The 19,928-nt window shown below is 43.2% G+C and overlaps 1 protein-coding gene across 13 annotated transcripts in view; it reads left to right on the top strand.

Annotated features, from left to right (window-relative positions):
• LOC132493387 (forkhead-associated domain-containing protein 1-like) overlaps positions 1–19,928 on the top strand; it is a 127,453-nt gene that overhangs the window by 44,167 nt on the left and 63,358 nt on the right. The gene's annotated exons all lie outside the window — the stretch shown is intronic.

The following is a 19,928-nucleotide window of genomic DNA, read 5'->3' as shown; positions in this document are numbered from 1 at the left end:
AGGTACATTGTTTTCAGTGCTCAGTCGAGGGATGCAATGAGGATCATCTGGAAGAACAGCCTTGTCACCCTTCCAGTAAATTGCGCTGTTTGTCTCTTACAATCTCAGAGGGTCGCGTTACACACCATGCAGTGAGGTCTCTGGCAAAGATTCTTGTTTCCCAGCTGAATTGTATCGTGCAGCCTGCGGTCTTGGTTCTGCCCCTCCACGGAACCTGACCTGGCATCCAGCATACAAAGCAGTGGAGATTTGCCAGTCGTCACCTCAGACCACTGTCGCCTTGCCATCTGCAGAGTCTGCTCTGTTGGTTTCTGTGACAGATCTCTCCTTGCTGTCTTCCTGACTGATTCTTTCTTCCGCCCTCTTTGTGTGTTGTCTTTTCACCCTTGGTTCATGACCCTTCAACCCGTCTGATCTCACCCTCTGGTACTTTTCACCTCCAACTCTGTCAGTTCTCCCACCTGGACCAGATAGATGCCTCTGTCCAGCCACTTGCCAGCATCTCTATGGAGTTTGTCCAAAGGGCACCTCGGATTACTAGATCCAGTAGATCCAGAAATGATTATTTACAGCTCCCCTGCCCCTTGCCTTGTCCTGTTGTCCCTGGTGGCTCATCGTTGCATCATCCAGCCTGTCACCTACCCAGAAAAATGAGTTCATTCTAAAGTCCTTCTCCATCCTCTGTTACCACGTTGTAGTGTGAGGCTTGTTAATGTCGTATTCTGAATGGTTTTTATTCGTTCTCCTTCATCCCATACTTGCTACCATTAAAACAGCTCATCTGTTCATTCCTGTAGTTACAGAAACTTTTCTTCTGTGCCGCTACCTCTTTCCTCCAGCAGCTCAAGTGTATTCTCCACGCTGAGTATTTCTCCTAAAATATTAATCACAGCGTTTTGTCTGCATGTGGGAAGCACTTTAGAGGTTCCCTGGGTGACTGGACAAACGAGGTTGCCGTTCCGCGGAGCCATTAACCATCGAGCCCAGCACTGGGGGGAGGTCGTACCTCGCTGATGATGCGTTTGGATGGATCTGTGGGGTAAAATCCTGATCGGAGAGGCTTAGGAGAGAGGAGTGGGAGAACTGGGTTTGTTCTGGTCCCAACTTTTTCAAGACATTTTGCTGTGACGGGGAAAATAGAAACTGGACAGTAGCTGGGGTAGGAGCTGAGGTCCGGGGAGGATGTTGTGTTGTGTTGTGTTGTGTTGTGTTGTGTTGTGTTGTGTTGTGTTGTGATGGGAGAAATAACAGTGGGAATGATCCAGTAGATGCGTGTTGGGGAGGGGAGAGCTGCTGCCCGTGGTCCTGGAGTGGGGAGGGGATGGCTGAGCAGGGTTGCAGGTGGGGAAGCCCTCCGATGGCTTCTCTGTTCTCAGGGAAGCAGCTCCTCAGCTGAGGGTGAGGGTGAGGTTGGGGGTTTGAGGGGAGAGCAGAGCTCTGGGGCCCAGCCCCATCGTGACCATCAGCACACACAGTGCAGCCAGCTGGGAAGACTGTACTTGCCTTCCCTGCCTGAAAAGCATCTCCTTTCTTAAATGTGGGAGTAATTACTCTTTGGGGAGCCTATGTAATTACATGGGTGCTTCTCAGCTCAAAGCGAATTGAGTGCCAGTTCTGGCCACAGACATTTTCTTCTCTGCTGATGGAAGGGTCCCCAGAGGAAGTGTCCTGCTTGCCTGGCTCTTGGCCTCGAGGACCCTTCACACCATCTAGTGTTCTGTCTTTTATCTTTGACATAAGCATCAAATGTCTTCAGTTTCTGCATGTGATCTTAAGAAGCAATTCTCTGCTTCCAGGAGCTTCTGTGCTCCTCGGGAAAGACACTTCACAGACCTAATTAGGGGAGAGGACGGGAATCCTGCCCGTCGATACGTAGGGAACTCCAGAGTGCTGACAAAGCAGAGCCTGCTTTTATTTATTTATTTATTCATTCATTTTAATTTTTTATTTGTTTACTATTTAACTTACTCAGTTTCAGCTGCGTTGGGTCTCTGTTGCTGCGCGCGGGCTTTGTTCTCTAGTTGCGGCGAGTGGGGGCTACTCTTCGTGGCAGTGCGTGGGCTTCTCATTGCGGTGGCTTCTCTTATTGTGGAGCACAGCTTCTAGGCATGCGGGCTTCAGTAGTTGCGGGTCATGGGCTCAGTAGTTGTGGCACGCAGGCTCTAGAGCGCAGGCTCAGTAGTTGTGGTGCACGGGCTTAGTTGCTCTGCAGCATATGGCATCTTCCCGGACCAGTGTTAGAACCCGTGTGCCCACCATTGGCAGGCGGATTCTTAACCAGTGTGCCACCAGGGAAGTCCGCGAGCCTGGTTTGAAATGCATTGTCAGAGCACGTGGCTCAGTGACTCGGGGAAGGGGGACGGCCCTGAAGTGACCAGGACTTGGGTAGCTGCAGAGGTTGGTGAGGCTCTCAGAGCAGCGTGAGGTGGACTGGATGAGGCTCCTGAGGTGCTGGTAAGGACCTCCTTCCTTAGGATGTGGGCCTCCCGTCAGGAAGAGCGGGACGTGAAGGCAGGCAGACCCTGAGGTTGACTGAAGAGCCTCCCCTCTGTGCTGGTTTTGGTTTCTTCCTGTGGAGAAACTGAAACCTTGTAATTGGGACAGTGAGTCATCTGATCAAAAGATGTCATGTGTAGAGACTGTGGACGGCGTGAAACGCGGGGTGGGGTGCGGTGGGTCAAGTCAGGGGGACTCTGGGCTCCAGCGCGATGCCCGACAGGAAGGGGCGAGGCCGCGGCGTGTTCCCGCTCATCCTAGGCCCCGGTAAGCAGTATGGACGTTCCCTTGGGGTTTTTCTGAATCGTGAATGAGGTTGAGAGTATTTTCACGTGCTTAGAAGCTGTTTCTTCTTTTTAATTGGTAGACAGTCTTTAGAGCAGTTTTAGGGTTAGAGGAGACTCAGAATCGAGCAGACAGCACTTTCCTACACCCGTCCCTCTGGGTTCCCTCCCTTGGTAACATCTCTGGCCTGTGTGGCGCGTCATCTCAGTGACGGATCGGCATTGACACCTAATTCTCCCCTGGAGTCTGTAGTTTATATCAAGGCTCACTCTCTGTGTCCTACTGTTCAGGTTTGGACAGGTGTGATGACCTGCAGCCACCACTGCAGTGCCACCCAGAACCATTTCACTGCCGGAAACATCCCTGGGGGCCAGCTGTTCACCCGCCCAGTGCCCCCAAGCCCCCGACAGCTGCTGGTCTTGTTACTGTCTGTGTATTATTTGCCCTTTCGAGAATGTCACGTAGTTGGAGTCCTTCATTCTGTGGTCTTTTCAGACTGGTGTCTTTCTGTTTTTATATGAAGGGCCTGTTCATGTCCACTGCCCGTCTTACTGCCCCAATTCTTTCCTGTGTTTTTTTTTTTGTTTTTTTTTTTTTGCTGTGCGCGCGCCTCTCACTGTTGTCTCCTCTCCTGCTTCGGAGCTCAGGCTCCGGACGTGCAGGCTCAGCAGCCATGGCTCAAGGGCCCAGCCGATCCGCGCGGCATGTGGGATCCTCCCAGTCCGGGGCACGAACCCGTGTCCCCTGCATCGTTTGGCACTGGAAGGCTTCCAGAAGCCTCCCCCTTCCATTGCAGCTGAGGAAGCAGCTCCTCAGCTGAAGGTGTGGGTGAGGTTGGGGGTTTGAGAATAGGCAGTTGGAAGAACTCCTCAGTCTGGAAGACACGATGTGGGAGGGAATCTGAGTAGCTCCTGTAACGTGTGTATATTTTATTCACTAAATCTTGAGTTAGCTCTTAAGATTGAGAAGAAGCAGCATTAGGGAATAATAAGCGAGCTGTCCTCCACATCCTAAGACACGGTACCAACTGAGACTATAAATCTGCAGGTCCAGATTCATTCACAGATGGTAGGCTGATGGGAAGCTGTTAGCCAGAGTTAGGGGGTTAGGGAGCAAATCCCCAACTTAGATTCTGTAGAGGGTAACAACCTGCCTCTCTCATGCAGGGGGAGATGGAATTCTCAGCTCAATGCCTCAGGACTCCGGTCCATTATCATGGCTGTTGTAATCTGTTTCTGAAGTGGTCTTTTCTACAACATTGAAAAAAGTGACTGCATTATCCTGAACATTTTTATCAAGTAACAAATCAGCTGATATAAATGCATAAAGTTGGCTGAAAGCAGGCCAGGATTTCAAAGCCCCTTCGGCATGTCTAGGTTGGGCACACGTCATGGAGCCTAAGAGTTTATTTAGATGGGGAATCTTAAAAAGCTGCGACTAAAAGTGACCATGAAATCATCCAACTTTTAAGTTTGAAAAAGGCTCATTCTTTTTCATATGTAAAAAAGCATTAACTGAGTCATTAAATGAGCTTTTAAAAAAGCCTCCTGTCAAGAGAGTGACAGATACAGAACCTTAAACCCATGCCTCTGGGGCCAGTGCTCTTTCTGTCATACAATGTTTCTCCCTAACATTTGATGAATCAAAACACACACACACACACACACACACACACACACACACACACACACACACACACACACACACACACACACACACACACACACACACACACACACACACACACACACACACACTGTTAAGACCCAGTGTTCACTCTTCAACTTGCTTTCAACCATATGGAAACTTTATGGATTGAGTCTTTCAGATATTATTTCAGAGCAGATAAGCCAAACGCTATTTCTCTCACCTGGCTCCAAGCCCTGTTTAGTCTTCTCCAACTGGGTGTAATTATTCACTAGGGATCTCACCTATTGTTCAACATTCAAACTTGTGATGGCCATGCTGTGGACTCCATTGTCTTGAGAGGAAAGTTTACACACCAAAACATTTGGGTGGGTGAAAGGAACACAGGAGAGGAGACTAGAGGAAAGGTATCGGTAAATATGTAGTGAGTTGTTGCTTTTCTACCTTGATTATGCCTGAATGGCTATTTTTATTAACATGAGCTTGTGCTACATGCCTGATGCATGACACACGCAGACTCCCTTAACTTAGAACATAATTGTGGCACATGTATCTCTAGCTACAAATATAGATACCAAAGAGCCTAAGGAGCTCTGAGAGTCACATACCTTCATTTATTTTTTTGACTTTTTCTTTTTTTGTGAGAATTGAATAGAAATAAAAGCTAAAAAATATCCCTTATTCACCTAGCAATTTCTTCTCATCTTCCTTTTCTCAGGTAACATCTCTAGGAATCCTCCCATACCCAGGAAAAGATAGTTTCTCCTGCTCTTTACAATCAAAACCCCCTGGGCAACCCTTTCTCATACCTTTTATAGTAGAGTGTTGAATTGTGGATTTACTTGTCTGAATCTTCTTGAACCTGTGAGAAAATTGAGTGCAGGGGCTGAATCTTCCAACAGTGTATCTTCCAGTGCCAAGCACAAAAGAGTCAACTAACATGTAGCTTTAAAAAAAAGGATCTTGGGGCTTCCCTGGTGGCGCAGTGGTTGAGAGTCCGCCTGCCGATGCAGGGGACACGGGTTCGTGCCCTGGTCTGGGAAGATCCCACATGCCGCGGAGCGGCTGGGCCCGTGAGCCATGGCTGTTGAGCCTGCGCGTCCGGAGCCTGTGCTCCGCAATGGGAGAGGCCACGACAGTGAGAGGCCCGCATACCGAAGGAAAAAAAAATTATCTTGTACATATTGTAAGTGTTCAATACATTTGTACATCAAATACATGAAATAATCAAGGCTGAGAAATATGATAGGAAAAAATTAATATTAAGGAGGATTTATAAATGAGTAGAAAGGGATTTTAGGGAAGAAATCATGATTTAAGATTATTGTTTTTTTTTAACCTGGTATATGTTGCGGATTGCTATAGAAGAAAAGGCAGTTCAATACTTTGAAAATGTGTGAAGTCTATATTCATTAGTTCATCAGCTAAAATAAGGTGGTATGCCCATAGCTGCTCATCTTTCAAAAATTTTCATAAATGTCAACTTGTTGAAAATATTTTTGAAACTAATTTTTCTTTACCTTTTAAATTCTCTTGGAATTAAACATGGTGATTTACCACTAAGACCTTCAAGATGTATTAATTTATTTAGGCCACCATAATAAATTTGAGAGAGTCTTTGTACAGAGATGCATTTTAAAAAACAGTTAATCACCCAAAAGTAATTTATAAAGGAATTCAAATTTTAACCATTACTCATAAAAAAGGTGAAAAAAGGAATTAAATTCATAAAAAGTTGAACATTCCTAAATCTTCATCCCCCTACTCAATTTTCTTGTAGTTCACAGTGCTGCAGAATTCCTAATGCAGAAATCCTCAATTATATCCAGCACTTTTTTTTTTTTTTTTTTGCGGTACGCGGGCCTCTCACTGCTGTGGCCTCTCCCGTTGCGGGGCACAGGCTCCGGACGCACAGGCTCAGTGGCCACGGCTCACGGGCCCAGCCGCTCCGCGGCATGTGGGATCCTCCCGGACCGGGGCACGAACCCGCGTCCCCTGCATCGGCAGGCGGACTCTCAACCACTGCGCCACCAGGGAAGCCCATCCAGCACTTTTTGGCTTTTCCCTTTTCTTTACAAACCCTCCATTATTTTCTTTTTCTTTTTTTTAGATATCTTTTTTGGAGTATAATTGCTTTACAATGGTGTGTTAGTTTCTGCTGTATAACAGAGTGAATCAGCTATATGTATACATATATCCCCATATCTCTTCCCTCTTGCATCTCCCTCCCTCCCACCCTCCCTATCCCACCCCTCCAGGTGGTCACAAAACACCGAGCTGATCTCCCTGTGCTATGCGGCCGCTTCCCACTAGCTCTCTATTATTCTGTATTTGGTCGTGTATATATGTCCATGCTACTCTCTCACATCGTCCCAGCCTAACCTTCCCCCTTCCTTGTGTCCTCAAGTCCATTCTCTACGTCTGTGTGTTTATTCCTTTCCTGCTCCTAGGTTTATCAGAACCATTTTTTTTTTTAGATTCCATGTATATGTGTTAGCATACAGTATTTGTTTTTCTTTTTCTGACTTACTTCACTCTGTATGACAGACTCTAGGTCCATCCACCTCACTACAAATAACTCAATTTCGTTTCTTTCTATGGCTGAGTAATATTCCATTGTATATATGTGCCACATCTTCTTTATCCATTCATCTGTTGATGGACATTTAGGTTGCTTCCATGTCCTGGCTATTGTAAATACAGCTGCAATGAACATTGTGGTCCATGACTCTTTTTGAATTATGGCTTTCTCAGTGTATATGCCCAGTAGTGAGATTGCTGGGTCGTATGGTGTTCTCTTTTTTAGTTTTTTAAGGAACCTCCATACTGTTCTCCATAGTGGCTGTACCAATTTTCAGTCCCACCAACAGTGAAGGAGGGTTCCCTTTTCTCCACACCCTCTCCAGCATTTATTGTCTGTAGATTTTTTGATGATGGCCATTCCGACCGGTGTGAGGTGATACCTCATTGTAGCTTTGATTTGCATTTCTCTAATGATTAGTGATGCTGAGCATCGTTTCATGTGTTTGTTGGCAATCTGTATGTCTTGTTTGGAGAAATGTCTATTTAGGCCTTACGCCCATTTTTGGATTGGTTTGTTTGTTTTTTTAATATTGAGCTGTGTGAGCTGCTTGCAAATTTTAGAGATTAATCCTTTGTCAGTTCCTTCATTTGCACATTTTTTCTCCCATTCTGAGGGTTGTCTTTTCGTCTTGTTTATGGTTTCCATTGCTGTGCAAAAGCCCCATAGCAGTATTGTGAGTGTCACTGAAGCAGACTTGGGTCCACTTATCCACGTGCAATAAACCCAATCTACTGACACTGGGTTGTGGTGAAAGAAAGTGCCGTGTTTTATTGTAAGGCACCGTACAAAGAGTCCGGGACAGCTAGTACTCAAAAAGCCTCATTTTCCTGATGGGTTTCAGCAAAGTGTTTTTAAAGGCAAGGTGAGGGAGGGGAGTCCCAGGGTATGTGATCAGCTTGTGCACAGTTCTCTGTTTGGTTGATGGTGAGGTTACAGGACAGTGTCACAGGGGTTAACGTCATCAATTCTTCAGCTCCAGTAGGCCTGGGGGCTATGTGCTCATGGTCATTAAGTAGTTAACCTTCCATTTGGTGGGAGTTTTAGCATCTGTAAAGCAGGAAATGTACATCAAATACTGTTATCTATGTACTTCAGAGAGGAGCTAAAGTAGAGGATATGGGGGAGGGGTCTATCCTAGGAAGGCCCCATAGGGTCCTCCTCTGTTACATGAGCCCTGATGTTCTTTCCAAAATCCTCTTGAAGTTGAAGACAGACAGATTGGGTTTCCATTTTTTTGCTACCAAAAGCATCCTAACTTATACACTTGGCATAAAAATACTCTACTAATTTGGTACCTGCTCAGAGGTCTTGCTCAGGGCTGTACACAACTCCAGCTTGTGTCATTCACATTGACATTATTATGAATGGTACCCACTGGAGTTGTGCAGTCCCCAACTTTCATAGTTGTAAAAGGCTGTGCTGCTTTGTATCTGCTCATCTTTCCAGCTCCCCTTCAGTTGTCTTACATATGTGAGCTACAGTTGAGTCAGTTCCAACTACTTTTGCTCTCCAGAGGAACCATGGTATTACTTGGGCTTTTTGTGATCACTTTGTTCCCAATGCCAAATACAGATTCTTCACAGTTTGTTCATCTGACAGAGTCGTGTTTATTCTTTGATGGTCTTCTCAGCTATCACCTTTACTCTAAAACTTTTCTGGTCACATCATTTTCCTGCCATAGACCCTAGGCACTCATAGTAAATGACTTTATCAAATGTAAACATAGCACTTTGTGTACATTTCTATCAATGCATCTCATGATGGTTTTATGTTAGTCTTCTGTACTGACCTATGTGCTTTTTGAGCAAACAGATTTTTCTAATTGTGGCCTAGTAGAGGAAACCCTAGCACACAGCAGATGCTTAAAGGACTCTCTCTTTGTGGACTGTTTATTGTATTCATTAACACTCATAATTCACGGAATGAACCAAATCATTTAATATTTACAGTTTTCCACAGCAAGATCTTTTTTGACCCACCGCCTAGAGTAATGAAAATAAAAACAAAAATAAATAAATGGGACCTAATGAAACTTAGAAGCTTTTGCACAGCAAAGGAAACCATAAACAAAATGAAAAGACAACCCTCAGAATGGGAGAAAATATTTGCAAACAAAGCAAGTGACAAGGGATTAATCTCTAAAATATACAAACAGCTCATTCAGCTCAATATCAAAAAGACAAACAACCCAATCAAAAAATGGGTGGGGGGCTTCCCTAGTGGCGCAGTGGTTGAGTGTCTGCCTGCCAATGCCGGACACACGGGTTCGAGCCCTGGTCTGGGAAGATCCCACATGCCACGGAGCAGCTGGCCCCGTGAGCCACAGTTACTGAGCCTGCGCGTCTGGAGCCTGTGCTCCGCAACAAGAGAGGCCGCGATAGTGAGAGGCCCGCGCACCGCGATGAGGGGTGGCCCCCACTTGCCACAACTAGAGAAAGCCCTCTCACAGAAACGAAGACCCAACACAGCCATAAATTAAAAAAAAAAAAAAAAAAGAGCTGGTGACACGTACGTGCGCCGCGACAGCGCGAATTGGAGAAAAAAAAAAACCTCAATAGGTTACCAGAGTAATTCAAGGTAAACTACAAATAAAGGATAATTGAGACAGAATTTTGAAAAAAAAAAAATGGGTGGAAGACCTAAATAGACATTTCTCCAAAGAAGACATACAGGTGGCCAACAAACACATGAAAAGATGCTCAACATCACTAATCATTAGAGAAATGCAAATCAAAATGACAGTGAAGTATCACCTCATACCAGTCAGAATGGCCATCATTAAAAAATCTACAGACAATAAATGCTGGAGAGGGTGTGGAGAAAAGGGAACCCTCCTACACTGTTGGTGGAACTGTAAATTGGTACAGCCACTATGGAGAACAGTATGGAGGTTCCTTAAAAAACTAAAGATAAAGCTACCATATGACCTAGCAATCCCACTCCTAGGCATATATCCAGAGAAAACCATAATTCGAAAGGATGAATGCACCCCAGTGTTCACTGCAGCACTATTTATAATAGCCAGCACGTGGAAGGAACCTAATTGTCCATCAACAGAAGAATGGATAAAGAAGATGTGGTACATATATACAATGGAATATTACTCAGCCATAAAAAGGAATGAAATAGTGCCATTTTCAGAGATGTGGTTGGAGCTAGAGATTGTCATACAGAGTGAAGTAAGTCAGGCAGAGAAAAGCAAATATTGTATAGTACCATTTATGTGTGGAATCTAGAAAAATGGTAGAGATGAACTTATTTGCAAAGCAGAAATAGAGTCACAGATGTAGAGAACAACCTTACTGTTACCAAGGGGGGAAGGTTGGTGGGTGGGATGAATTGGGAGATTGGGACTGACATATATAACTACTATGTATAAAATAGGTAACTAATGAGAACCTACTGTATATCACAGGGAACTCTACTCAGTGCTCTGTGGTGACCTAAATGGGAAGGAAATCTAAAAAAGAGCAGATATATGTGTATGTATGACTGATTCACTTTGCTATACAGCAAGAAACTAACACAACATTGTAAAAGAACTATACTCCAATAAATATCAAATAAAAATTTTAGAGTTTTCAATCCCCCATTATCACATATATCCAGATGCAGCAATATTTACTTCTTCTATCAGTTGCCAATGTCAACTAAAAAAACCCAAACAATAGCAGCATAGTAAGGAGAAACTTTACTCAAAAGGGTAAGTGTGAGGAGGGGCTTATTGCAATTGGGGGAGGAGAACTATTGCATTAGGGAGAATGCTGTGACCCTAAGATCTGCAGGCCTCTCAGTGGTTAATCAAAAGGGGTTTTTCTTCTCTTTTTTTTTTTTTTTTTTTTTTTTAATTTTTATTTATTTTTTTATTTTACAAATTTAATCAGTTATACATATACATATGTTCCCATATCCCCTCCCTTTTGCGTCTCCCTCCCACCCTCCCTATCCCACCCCTCCAGGCGGTCACAAAGAACCGAGCTGATCTCCCTGTGCTATGCGGCTGCTTCCCACTAGCTCTCTACCTTACATTTGGTAGTGTATATATGTCCATGCCGCTCTTTCACTTTGTCACAGCTTACCCTTCCCCCTCCCCATATCCTCAAGTCCATGCTCTAGTAGGTCTGTGTCTTTATTCCTGTCTTACCCCTATGTTCTTGATGACATTTTTTTCTTAAATTCCATATATATGTGTCAGCATACAGTATTTGTCTTTCTCTTTCTGACTTACTTCACTCTGTATGACAGACTCTAGGTCCATCCACCTCATTACAAATAGCTCAATTTCATTTCTTTTTATGGCTGAGTAATATTCCATTGTATATATGTGCCACATCTTCTTTATCCATTCATCCGATGATGGACACTTAGGTTGTTTCCATCTCCGGGCTATTGTAAATAGGGCTGCTATGAACATTTTGGTACATGTCTCTTTTTGAATTATGGTTTTCTCAGGGTATATGCCCAGTAGTGGGATTGCTGGGTCATATGGTAGTTCTATTTGTAGTTTTTTAAGGAACCTCCATACTGTTCTCCATAGTGGCTGTACCAATTCACATTCCCACCAGCAGTGCAAGAGTGTTCCCTTTTTTCCACACCCTCTCCAGCATTTATTGTTTCTAGATTTTTTGATGATGGCCATTCTGACTGGTGTGAGATGATATCTCATTGTAGTTTTGATTTGCATTTCTCTAATGAGTAAAGATGTTGAGCATCCTTTCATGTGTTTGTTGGCTGTCTGTATATCTTCTGTGGAGAAATGTCTATTTAGGTCTTCTGCCCATTTTTGGATTGGGTTGTTTGTTTTTTTGCTATTGAGCTGCATGAGCTGCTTATAAATTTTGGAGATTAATCCTTTGTCAGTTGCTTCATTTGCAAATATTTTCTCCCATTCTGAGGGTTGTCTTTTGGTCTTGTTTATGGTTTCCTTTGCTGTGCAAAAGCTTTGAAGTTTCATTAGGTCCCATGTGTTTATTTTTGTCTTTATTTCCATTTCTCTAGGAGATGGGTCAAAAAGGATCTTGCTGTGATTTATGTCATAGAGTGTTCTGCCTATGTTTTCCTCTAGGAGTTTGATAGTGTCTGGCCTTACATTTAGGTCTTTAATCCATTTTGAGCTAATTTTTGTGTATGGTGTTAGGGAGTGATCTAATCTCATACTTTTACATGTCCCTGTCCAGTTTTCCCAGCACCACTTATTGAAGAGACTGTCCTTTCTCCACTGTACATTCCTGCCTCCTTTATCAAAGATAAGGTGACCATATGTCCGTGGGTTTATCTCTGGGCTTTCTATCCTGTTCCATTGATCTATCTTTCTGTTTTTGTGCCAGTACCATACTGTCTTGATTACTGTAGCTTTGTAGTATAGTCTGAAGTCAGGGAGCCTGATTCCTCCAGCTCCATTTTTCGTTCTCAAGATTGCTTTGGCTATTCGGGGTCTTTTGTGTTTCCATACAAATTGTGAAATTTTTTGTTCTAGTTCTGTGAAAAATGCCATTGGTAGTTTGATAGGTATTGCATTGAATCTGTAGATTGCTTTGGGTAGTAGAGTCATTTTCACAATGTTGATTCTTCCAATCCAAGAACATGGTACATCTCTCCATCTATTTGTATCATCTTTAATTTCTTTCATCAGTGTCTTATAATTTTCTGCATACAGGTCTTTTGTCTCCTTAGGTAGGTTTATTCCTAGATATTTTATTCTTTTTGTTGCAATGGTAAATGGGAGTGTTTCCTTGATTTCACTTTCAGATTTTTCATCATTAGTATATAGGAATGCCAGAGATTTCTGTGCATTAATTTTGTATCCTGCAACTTTACCAAATTCATTGATTAGCTCTAGTAGTTTTCTGGTAGCATCTTTAGGATTCTCTATGTATAGTATCATGTCATCTGCAAACAGTGACAGCTTTACTTCTTCTTTTCCGATTTGGATTCCTTTTATTTCCTTTTCTTCTCTGATTGCTGTGGCTAAAACTTCCAAAACTATGTTGAATAAGAGTGGTGAGAGTGGGCAACCTTGTCTTGTTCCTGATCTTAGTGGAAATGGTTTCAGTTTTTCACCATTGAGGACGATGCTGGCTGTGGGTTTGTCATATATGGCCTTTATTATGTTGAGGAAAGTTCCCTCTATGCCTACTTTCTGCAGGGTTTTTATCATAAATGGGTGTTGAATTTTGTCAAAAGCTTTCTCTGCATCTATTGAGATGATCATATGGTTTTTCTCCTTCAACTTGTTAATATGGTGTATCACATTGATTGATTTGCGTATGTTGAAGAATCCTTGCATTCCTGGAATAAACCCCACTTGATCATGGTGTATGATCCTTTTAATGTGCTGTTGGATTCTGTTTGCTAGTATTTTGTTGAGGATTTTTGCATCTATGTTCATCAGTGATATTGGCCTGTAGTTTTCTTTCTTTGTGACATCCTTGTCTGGTTTTGGTATCAAGGTGATGGTGGCCTCGTAGAATGAGTTTGGGAGTGTTCCTCCCTCTGCTATATTTTGGAAGAGTTTGAGAAGGATAGGTGTTAGCTCTTCTCTAAATGCTTGATAGAATTCGCCTGTGAAGCCATCTGGTCCTGGGCTTTTGTTTGTTGGAAGATTTTTAATCACAGTTTCAATTTCAGTGCTTGTGATTGGTCTATTCATATTTTCTATTTCTTCCTGAGTCAGTCTTGGCAGGTTGTGCATTTCTAAGAATTTGTCCATTTCTTCCAGGTTGTCCATTTTATTGGCATAGAGTTGCTTATAGTAATCTCTCATGATCTTTTGTATTTCTGCAGTGTCAGTTGTTACTTCTCCTTTTTCATTTCTAATTCTATTGATTTGAGTCTTCTCCCTTTTTTTCTTGATGAGTCTTGCTAATGGTTTATCAATTTTGTTTATCTTCTCAAAGAACCAGCTTTTAGTTTTATTGATCTTTGCTATCGTTTCCTTCATTTCTTTTTCATTTATTTCTGATCTGATTTTTATGATTTCTTTCCTTCTGCTAACTTTGGGATGTTTTTGTTCTTCTTTCTCTAATTGCTTTAGGTGCAAGGTTAGGTTGTTTATTCGAGATATTTCCTGTTTCTTAAGGTGGGATTGTATTGCCATAAACTTCCCTCTTAGAACTGCTTTTGCTGCATCCCATAGGTTTTGGGTCGTCGTGTCTCCATTGTCATTTGTTTCTAGGTATTTTTTAATTTCCTCTTTGATTTCTTCAGTGATCACTTCGTTATTAAGTAGTGTATTGTTTAGCCTCCATGTGTTTGTATGTTTTACAGCTTTTTTCCTGTAATTGATATCTAGTCTCATAGCATTGTGGTCGGAAAAGATACTTGATACAATTTCAATTTTCTTAAATTTACCAAGGCTTGATTTGTGACCCAAGATATGATCTATCCTGGAGAATGTTCCATGAGCACTTGAGAAAAATGTGTATTCTGTTGTTTTTGGATGGAATGTCCTATAAATATCAATTAAGTCCATCTTGTTTAATGTATCATTTAAAGCTTGTGTTTCCTTATTTATTTTCATTTTGGATGACCTGTCCATTGGTGAAAGTGGGGTGTTAAAGTCCCCTACTATGATTGTGTTACTGTCGATTTCTCCTTTTATGGCTGTTAATATTTCCCTTATGTATTGAGGTGCTCCTATGTTTGGTGCATAAATATTTACAATTGTTATATCTTCTTCTTGGATTGATCCCTTGATCATTATGTAGTGTCCTTCTTTGTCTCTTCTAGTAGTCTTTATTTTAAAGTCTATTTTGTCTGATATGAGAATTGCTACTCCAGCTTTCTTTTGGTTTCCATTTGCATGGAATATCTTTTTCCATCCCCTTACTTTCAGTCTGTATGTATCTCTAGGTCTGAAGTGGGTCTCTTGTAAACAGCATATATATGGGTCTTGTTTTTGTATCCATTCAGCCAGTCTGTGTCTTTTGGTGGGAGCATTTAGTCCATTTACATTTAAGGTAATTATTGATATGTATGTTCCTATTCCCATTTTCTTAATTGTTTTGGGTTCGTTATTGTAGTTCTTTTCCTTCTGTTGTGTTTCTTGCCTAGAGAAGTTCCTTTAGCATTTGTTGTAAAGCTGGTTTGGTGGTGCTGAACTCTCTCAGCTTTTGCTTGTCTGTAAAGGTTTTAATTTCTCCATCAAATCTGAATGAGATCCTTGCTGGGTAGAGTAATCTTGGTTGCAGGTTTTTCTCCTTCATCACGTTAAGTATGTCCTGCCACTCCCTTCTGGCTTGTAGAGTTTCTGCTGAGAGATCAGCTGTTATCCTGATGGGGATTCCCTTGTGTGTTATTTGTTGTTTTTGCCTTGCTGCTTTTAATATGATTTCTTTGTGTTTAATTTTTGACAGTTTGATTAATATGTGTCTTGGTGTATTTCTCCTTGGATTTATTCTGTATGGGACTCTCTGTGCCTCCTGGACTTGATTAACTATTTCCTTTCCCATATTAGGGAAGTTTTCAACTATAATCTCTTCAAATATTTTCTCAGTCCCTTTCTTTTTCTCTTCTTCTTCTGGAACCCCTATAATTCGAATGTTGGTGCGTTTAATGTTGTCCCAGAGGTCTCTGAGACTGTCCTCTGTTCTTTTCATTCTTTTTTCTTTATTTTGCTGTGCAGCAGTTATTTCCACTATTTTATCTTCCACCTCACTTATCCGTTCTTCTGCCTCAGTTATTCTGCTATTGATCCCATCTAGAGTATTTTTTATTTCATTTATTGTGTTTTTAATCGATGCTTGATTCGTCTTTAGTTCTTCTAGGTCCTTGTTAACTGTTTCTTGCATTTTGTCTATTCTATTTCCAAGATTTTGGATCATCTTTACCATCATTATTCTGAATTCTTTTTCAGATAGACTGCCTATTACCTCTTCATTTGTTAGGTCTGGTGGGTTTTTATCTTGCTCCTTCTCCTGCTGTGTGTTTTTCTGTCTTCTCATTTTGCTTATGTTACTGTGTTTGGGGTCTCCTCTTTGCAGGCTGCAGGTTCGTAGTTCCCGTTGTTTTTGGTGTCTGTCCCCAGTGGCTAAGGTTGGTTTAGTGGGTTGTGTAGGCTTCTTGGTGGAGGGGACTACTGCCTGTGTTCTGGTGGATGAGGCTGGATCTTGTCTTTCTGGTGGGCAGGTCCACGTCTGGTGGTGTGTTTTGGGGTGTTTGCGGACTCTTTATGATTTGAGGCAGCCTCTCTGCTAATGGGTGGTGTTGTGTTCCTGTCTTGCTAGTTGTTTGGCATAGGGTGTCCAGCACTGTAGCTTGCTGGTCGTTGAGTGAAGCTCGGTGCTGGTGTTGAGATGGAGATCTCTGGAAGATTTTCGCCGTTTGATATTATGTGGAGCTGGGAGGTCTCTTGTGGACCAGTGTCCTGAAGTTCGCTCTCCCACCTCAGAGGCACAGCACTGACTCCTGGCTCCTCAATTTGGGATGATTTGTTGTCTATTCATGTATTCCACAGATGCAGGGTACATGAAGTTGATTGTGGAGCTTTAATCCGCTGCTTCTGAGGCTGCTGGGAGAGGTTTCCCTTTCTCTTCTTTGTTCTCACAGCTCCTGGGTCTCAGCTTTGGATTTGGCCCCGCCTCTGCGTGTAGGTCGCCGGAGGGCGTCTGTTCTTCGCTCAGACAGGACAGGGTTAAAGGAGCAGCCTCTTCGGGGACTCTGGCTCACTCAGGCCGGGCGGGAGGGAGGGGCACGGAGTGCGGGGCGTGCCTGCAGCGGCAGAGGTCGGCGTGACGTTGCACCAGCCCGGGGCGCGCCGTGCGTTCTCCCAGGGAAGCCGCCACTGTATCCCGGGACCCCGGCAGTGGCAGGCTGCACAGGCTCCCGGAAGGGCGGTGTGGACAGTGTCCTGCGCTCGCACACAGGCTTCTTGGCGGCGGCAGCAGCAGCCCCAGCGTCCCACGCCCGTCTCTGGGCTCGGCGCTTTCAGCCGCGACTCGCGCCCGTCTCTGGAGCTCCTTTACGCGGCGCTCTTAATCCCCTCTCCTCGCGCACCAGGAAACCAAGAGGGAAGAAAAAGTCTCCTGCCTCTTCGGCAGCTCCAGAGTTTTCCCGGACTCCCTCCCGGCTAGCTGTGGCACATTAGCCCCCTTCAGGCTGAGTTCTCGCCGCCAGTCCCAGTCCTCTCCCTGCGCTCTGACCGAAGACCGAGCCTCAGCTCCAGCGCTGCCCGCCCTGGCGGGGGAGCAGACAAGCCTCTCGGGCTGGTGAGTGCCGCTCGGCACCGCTCCTCTCTGCGGGAATCTCTCTGCTTTGCCCTACCCAGGTATGTGGGGAGTTTCTTGCCTTTTGGGAGGTCTGGGGTCTTCTGCCAGCGTTCAGTAGTTGTTCTGTAGGAGTTGTTGCACGTGTAGCTGTATTTCTGGTGTATCTGTTGGTTTTTCTTCTCTTGAGAGGAAGTAACAAGGGTATTAAGTGTAGGGTGTGGGAAAATGGGATAAAAGAGTAGCTTGAGTGGATGGTAGATCAGAGAATATTTTACCCTGAGGTCAGATGTTCTTAGGAGAGATTATATGTTGACTCAGTCTGACAGTGTGTCAGAGTTCTGGAGCCTGGAGTAAGGAGTGAAACTTTACAGTTTGATTAATAAGCAGTTTGTTCCAATTGATTAGTAGGAATAAACACTTCAGATGATAATTTATGAGACCAAAAAAATGGCAATTTGGAATATCTTTGTCTGGCATTGCCACAGGTAAACAAGAGGAGGCATCTGTGGTGGTTCTTAGGAATAAGCTGTTTTCCACAACACAAAGGGCAGAGGGATATCTTAACTTTTGCTGTTTTCCAGGATTCGAGGGCTCAGGTAAAATTCCACATTGTCACTAATAATAGTTTTCAGTATCGAAGGACACAATTAGACTATATAAAACTTTATTTTCTTTTCCAGTGGTCATCACACAGCCAAGCAAATGTATCCACTTGTTAAATTTAATTACCTTTTATCTTAGAGAGTTCCCCCAAATTAAATAGGTCGGAATTTTTTTTTTTTTTTTTTTTGCTGTACGCGGGCCTCTCACTGCTGTGGCCTCTCCCGTTGCGGAGCACAGGCTCCGGACACACAGGCTCCGCGGCCATGGCTCGCGGGCCCAGCCGCGCCGCGGCATGTGGGATCTTCCGGGATCGGGGCACGAACCCGTGTCCCCTGCATCAGCAGGCGGACTCTCAACCACTGCGCCACCAGGGAAGCCCCGGAAATTTTTATAAAGAATCAAATATTGCTTTCCTGTCTGAAAAGTGTGGACTGAGTATCAGAGACTTATCAGATTCCTTTCAAGCTAAAGTCACCTTCATTCACTTGATAATACTGTAGAGGGCACAGTTGGACTGAAACAAAGCTTGAGTGAAAGAGTGTGAGAACTTTATTACACCTAGCTAATATCCAAATGTGTGCTGTCAGTGATTCATATCTGCCTTTCAGAGCAAAGGTTTTTTAAAAAATCTTTTTGAAAGAGGGTTTTCTTATTTGTCACTTTACTTTCTTTTTAATTAATCCTAACAACATTTCATGTGAGAAAGTGTGTTTGAAGAGATAGAATTATAAATTGAGTCCAGCATTATTGTTATAGTCCCTGTATTAAAATGTTACTGTAAGCTAAGGCAAGGAAGTCAAAGATAGTAGATTAAGAGAAAACTGCTGGGGAAATGAGCAAGCATTATTAAAAACAAGTGACAGGTTTGTATTACTCTATTGGAAGTAGCATATAGTAGTGGAAAGACTAAGGAATTAGTTGGGCTATCCGTAAGCTATTTGAAGCACAGCTTTTCCAAAGCTAAGTAAAGTTTTCTCTAATCATCAGCTAATTTGTGGTTTCAAAATCCTGTAGTGTTCTTGATGCAGTTACCACCAAAATGAAGCATGCCCTTCTTCCTAATGGTCTAGTCCTCCCCTTCCTTGTACTATATGTGCAAAACAAATGACATATACGAACTCTTTTTTTTTTTTTTTTTCTTTTGTGGTACGTGGGCCTCTCACTGTTGTGGCCTCCCCCGTTGCAGAGCACAGGCTCCGGACGCGCAGGCTCAGTGGCCATGGCTCACGGGCCCAGCCGCTCCGCGGCATGTGGGATCCTCCCAGACCGGGGCACGAACCCATATCCCCTGCATCGGCAGGCGGACTCTCAACAACTGCGCCACCAGGGAAGCCCACGAACTCTTTATGTTCTCTTTTCACCCTGCTTTCATTCCACATTGCACCAAGATTTCATTTTCCACATGAGTAATGGCTTTATAATTTCCAAATTCAGAGGTTTTTCTTCTGTCTCATTTACCTTAAAATCTCAATTGCTTTTGATTTTTTGCTCCTCACAGATGACTCTTGTCTTTTTGCTGTAATTGTGTTGACTATGTACTACCTGTTACTCTTTTCACATATTTAGCAAATCAGTTTGTTACTTTGAGTGCTTCTTTTTGATTTTTCCCATTCCACTATTTTGGGAATTCACCATACTTCCGTATTTTGTGTGCTGGTTCTCCTTTATCAGACTATTGATTCAATTTTATGTTTCCAGCTAAAACCTGCCATTGGATTGGCTATTACCTCAGTGGGAAATGGCTATGGTATCCATGTAATGTACTCTCACTAAAGCCCCAACTTTGTATTGCTAATTGCCTTCTAAATATTCATAAATGGATGTCTTGCTATTCCTTGAAAGATAGCTATTCAAAATCATTTTTCTCTCCAAACCTAGTCCCTCTTTCTGATTTTCTCATTCTTCTATCTCTGCCATAGCCTTTAGATAGAAAAAAATGTTGACTGTTTTTTCAACTAACACTCTGTAGGCTCCTTGCTATCCTCCTAGGCCAGGTCTTTGGGCCAAGGTAACTAGTCTCTGGATCCATTAGAAAGTCCAAGGGGGCAGAATTTTCTTTATGCTTTGTTCATTAATGTAGCCGAATCACAAAGGATGATAACTAGCTC

Source organism: Mesoplodon densirostris, chromosome 7 (genome assembly GCF_025265405.1).
Source record: "Mesoplodon densirostris isolate mMesDen1 chromosome 7, mMesDen1 primary haplotype, whole genome shotgun sequence".
Lineage (NCBI taxonomy): Eukaryota > Metazoa > Chordata > Mammalia > Artiodactyla > Ziphiidae > Mesoplodon > Mesoplodon densirostris.
The sequence above is the reverse complement of the archived record's forward strand: the minus strand, read 5'-3'. Positions and strand labels throughout refer to the sequence as shown.